The sequence below is a fragment of the Tenrec ecaudatus genome, chromosome 12 (genome assembly GCF_050624435.1).
Source record: "Tenrec ecaudatus isolate mTenEca1 chromosome 12, mTenEca1.hap1, whole genome shotgun sequence".
NCBI lineage: Eukaryota > Metazoa > Chordata > Mammalia > Afrosoricida > Tenrecidae > Tenrec > Tenrec ecaudatus.
The window spans coordinates 117456123-117461530 of record NC_134541.1 but is presented as its reverse complement, the minus strand read 5'-3'; the positions used below and the strand labels follow the sequence as shown (position 1 = coordinate 117461530).

General features: G+C 38.4%; 1 pseudogene; it reads left to right on the top strand.

Annotated features, from left to right (window-relative positions):
- The first annotated feature begins 2911 nt into the window (after nt 1–2911).
- Nucleotides 2912–3025, top strand: LOC142423701 (small nucleolar RNA SNORA26; annotated as a pseudogene).
- The last annotated feature ends 2383 nt before the right edge of the window (nt 3026–5408 follow it).

Sequence of the window (5408 nt, the reverse complement as noted above, 5' to 3'; positions counted from 1 at the left end):
CCAAAGCTCTGGGACACATTCTGAGCCCTAGTGACCCTGTAAGGGACTAGACCGCCTGATAGAATTTCCAAGGCTATCTATCTTTATGGAAGCAAGCACACGGCCACATTTTCTCCCGTGGAGCTACCGAGTGACTTACAGCTACCAACCTTTCAGCTGGCAGCTGTAACCAGTGCCTCACGAGAAGCCTTTCATTTGTCATTAAAGAGATCTAAAGTACCATCAGATGCCATCTCATCCCAGCCAAAATGGTACCAATAAAGGCGAAACAAATAAAAAAGCACAACAACAAATGTTGGTATGGGCATAGGGTGTTTGTTAAAGTGGTTACACATTGGGCTCCTAAGTGCCAGGTCAATAGTTCGGAACCACCAACTTGAGAGAAAAACGGGGCTTTCTACTCCCATAAAGGGTTACTCAGAAACTCACAGGGGCAGATCTACCCTGTGCTACGGATTTGCTTTGAGTTGGCAGGGAAGCTAGAGTCCTGGAAGTGGAACCAACAAAATATAGAAAGACTGTTGACACAGTATGAGAAATGTGGCTAGTGTCACTAATCAATCTGTAAAAAAAAATTGTCTAACAGGAAAAAGGTCTGATATTTTAAAATTTTTTCCTGATATTTTTTAAGAGTACATAAACTTTCAGGTTTTATGTAATTACTTAAGGACTGAAACATTTCTGGCACTAATTTGAATTTTAGATGACCCATAGGACAAGCAAGAGCATTTAAAAATAAGAATTCAATTTTGGAAAAATAATTTACACAGCTTTAACAGTTCAGCCTTATATAATTTCAAATAAGACAATTTTCAGGTGAAGAGTTGGTTTAAGGCTATGAAGGGAGAACTGTGAAATGGATTAAACACACGAATTTAGGGTTTCAACAACTATGTTTCAACTATTGTATTTTAAGTGCCTGGAATGTTCTTTTACTACCGGACATCAACTAATATGTAAGGTAAGTCAACACTAAGATTTCTAATGGGGCCCAAAGAACTTCAGAGTAGTTTACACTTAAAGACATTATAAATAATTTTTAAAAGTAGTTACCTTTAATCTTGTTTCCTTTTCCCATACAATGGTATAGAGTATTGTGAATACCTTTAAAGAGAATGTAAGTAAGATCATTGGGGGCCAGATCTGACCAAGGAAAGTGAGAAAGTTGTCAGAAAAGAAGGACGGAAATGGAAATCTTTTAGCATAAACATCGATGCTATCAAAAAGCCTCTGTGCACTGTCGTTTGCATGGTAAAATATGATGGCTTTGTCCACAGCATTTTGTACAGCCAAGAATCCTTCTCTGATATATCCTAAATGAGAAAGACAGAAGTATCAAACATACATATCACACAACAGTGATCCTTGAACAATTAAGACAATGCGGTATTGCTGTCATCTCCAATGTCAGTCACACACCTTCCTCTAAGGCAGCGGTTCTCAACCTGTGGATCACAACCCCTTTGGGGGTCGAACAATCCTTTCACAGGGGTCGCCTGATTCACAACAGTTGCAAAATGACAGTTATGAATTAGCAACGAAAATAATTTTATGGGTGGGGGTCACCACAACATGAGGAGCTGTATTACAGGGTCGCGGCCTGAGGAAGGTTGAGGACCGCTGCTCTAACACCTATTACCAACCATCATCATCATAGCTCAGAACTTCTTGATATTTGTTCATGGACTTTGCTTCCAATTCCAAACATTTCTCCAAATCTATGTTTTACCAGGATGTCCAATTTATTATATGCATGTTTTATCAAAGGAACACTGTTGAGTACTCTTGAGTGATTCAGACTCACAGCGACCCTAAATGACAGAGTAGAATGGGCCGATAGGGTTTTCTAGTCTATAATCTTTATAGGAGTAGATGGCAAAGTTTTCAAAGTAATCTAATGGTTTTAACTAATTTATAAAGTATAAAACAACTGGAAATATGAGAAAATATGTTTTTACATACAATGATTTGTCTATATAAATAGTAATAAATATATAAAATAATCCATGTATTTTTCAAGTTTAATTAAAAAAAGCAAAATTATAAATTTTTCTAAGGAAAAACATTTTTTATCTACTAATGACCTACTATAACCCTATGTAATAAGAACAGTAACTGAAAAGTCTATTATCACTGTTTTGATATATTTCAAAAAGAAAACATTTTGGATCGCTTAAACCTGAAGACATTTTTACTTTGTCTTTCGCAGCACATGAGTACTAGGATTCAGAATGTGTTGGGCTTAAAATGTTCATTTGCAAGACTTTTATAATGAATTTTCTCCAGCAATCAGATTTAAATGGAGATCAGATTCTCAAAGAAGTATTAAAGCCTATTTTTCAATAATTTAAAAATCAAATTGAAGTTATTAAGTGTGGATAACTTAATCTGCATTCTATGTGCTAGGAACAGATGCCAAAGAGGAAAAAAAAAGGAAGAAAAAAACACACATTTTTTCTCTTTTCCACATCTAGAAAAAAAATCTGAAACATACAACATTTGTTTCTAGTACACTCATATCATGTCTCTAATCTTTTTGCCTTCCTAGATCTAGGACTCTTATTATTCTCATATCATTTTGCCATAGGGATCATAAATATACATCTTATTAGAATCTACTTCAGATATACAATAACTTAATTCTGGTTACTCTTATATGACTCTATTCTCTCCCCACTTATTTTGCTATGATTATACAAATTTGTGGTGCTGTCAGTTACACATTGGTATAACAAAACTTACCAGCCACTCTACCAGAGAGACATGCTCCTGTCTGCACCTACAAAGATTTACAGCCTCACAGACTCTGTATGGGATCACTATGAGTCAGAAGTGGACTTGGGTTTTTTATACATATTATAACTTTATGCGACAAATTCAACAATACAGTGCTGAAATTATTGTTTCAGGTAATGTCTTTCAAGGTGTTTTAAAAGTGTTAACATGGAAGGGGGTAAAATAGTCCCTGTAAAACCCAGAGAAAAACTGGACAACTCTTCTTTGGATCTTTTCTGGATTCCCAGTTGAATCCAAAGCAAACTTCATTATCATGTCAACAACTGTCTGATGGCAATCTTAGACAGCAGTCAGCACAAGTGATGGTGTTAATAAATATGACTTTCATCATATGTTTAAGCACACTGTGGGTTCTTGATGCTTTCTAGACAATTTTGGGATACTACTGAATCATTTCCAAATAAATATCGGAATTTGGCTACTCTGCTTTTGTTTAAAGGTTGAAGAATGTACACAACAGGAACACAAAGCTTTTCTGGAAAATCTTTTCAGACAAATTGAAAAGCAAATTTAAATTTATTTTCAGCATTAAAACTCCATTTTAAAACTCTTCTTTCTTTTCAAAATTAGATACAAACTACACTTTAGTTGTAGTTTACAAAAATGGGTGCAAAATGTTCAAGCCTGTGTTAGTCTGGGTACATTAGGGAAACAAACTCACAGAAACTCATGTATATAGAGAGTTTTCTATAAAGGTTAAGTGCACATCAAGAAAACATCCCAACCTAGTGCTGCCAAAGACACAAGTCCAACATTACCCCATATGTCCGACACCAATCCACAAAGTCCTCCTCCATCTCACAAAACACATGCAATGATGCTGACTGCAGGAGGAAAGCTGAGTCAGTGAATGTGTAAGCATCTCAGTGTTGGCAGGGGTCTCCACATGTGTGCTCCAGCACCCAGGGCTGCATCAGGGTAGGTCCACATGCGGCTTCTCCTTGGGGATGTATTGCAGGAAGTGAGCCTTGCCAGCTGAAGCAGGGAACTGGCTAAGGCAGCTGCCCCTAGTCTGACCATCAGAAAGCAAGAGACCCCAGAACTCGAAAGGCGAGGCTCACCAAGCCATTTATCCCTCCACCCTTCAATTAACCCCACATGTGTCTCTATCAGCTAGATTGGGACAATAAACTTTAACTACCTCAGAGCTGGATGATATAATGCTGGTATTTTATTTTTTTTAAATCTTTTTATTGTGAATTAGGTGAAAGTTTACAGAGAAGATCATCAGGTTTACATTCAATAACTCATACACTGCCTGGTCTTGGCACAAGGGACTCCATTTTGAGTTCTCAGAACTCACCCCTCGCTGGCCTCCCCTCCCCTTGCAAGTTCTGAGAACCTAACATCCCCAGAGCCAGGACGTTCTTTGAAGATATGGTCATTCCACCCGTCCTTGACATATAGATAAGATTAAAGACCTTCTCCCTTCTGAAGCACCTGTGTGCGCAGATCCTCCCCAGCTTTGATCCTCCCCAGCTGGGCCTGCCAGCAGTGGGCATAAAAACGCTGCCAGGATTTTTCCCGGCGCGGTTTCAATAACTCAATACCCTGAGTTGCTGAACCTGCCCGCATGCTTCTCAATAAAGCCTGCTTCTAAAACTTTGCCAATTGGATCTTTAGTTCTGTTTCGCGCCCCAATAAGCTTTACATATACATTTTGCTTCAACTCATCCATTGCAACTCCTCCAATGGACCATCACCTAACCCACTTCCTTCCTCCTTGTGTTTCCTTTTCCATTTTTCCTTCTTTTCTAGCCCTCTGTACTTTGTCCTTGGGTAAATGCTGTGTGTTTTTAAAGAACATAAACATAGCTTTTATTAAGTATAGGGAAACAAATTCAGCGACGTGAGGCAAAGTTAGATCAAATTCCACAAAACCCTTCCCATCTATGTTGGAACAGCTGCTGCCGGTACCAGGGCCGCACACAGAACCTGTCGACAGAGGAGCGTCAAGGAGCTGCTTCACAGCTGTCACACGTGTCGTCACTTCTGGGCAGTTCCAAGAAGCAAGGGCAGAGGGATGCTAGGTCTCACAGAACAATGTTACGGATAAACTCCGTTGGAGTCCCACACCATTTTATTTTAAAAGATATGAGCAGAGAGTAGGGGAAAGGGCCCTGTAAAGCAGCGTTATGTGGCAAATGGAATGTTCTGGATCATGGAATTGTGGTGCATAACGGCATGCTGCTATCATGGCCTGTCCAATGAAATGTTTAAAAAAAAATAAGGCATCCCGACAGTAATTTTGGCAATTATGAAACTGAAACCCTAAAAAAAAATAACTTCACTAATGCTAATTAATAGCAGAGCAATAATGAATTACTTGATGTACTAGGCTTTCAGTTACGGTTTTCAGTAGTTGGTGCTATGTTTTCTTTCTTTGCAAAAATTTGCTATGGAAATAGTAAGATACATTTATCGACAATAAAAATCCAAACCAAACCCACTGCCACAGAGTCGATGCCAACGCATTGAAATCTTTGGCAAATGGAATGAAAAAGATTATGAAAAATCTCCACCAACTTGTGAAGTCCCTCCTAAGGTATATCACAAAGCGGAACATATTGAAAGTGCTTAGTCATCACATGTGGCTACTGGACATGTTTTCC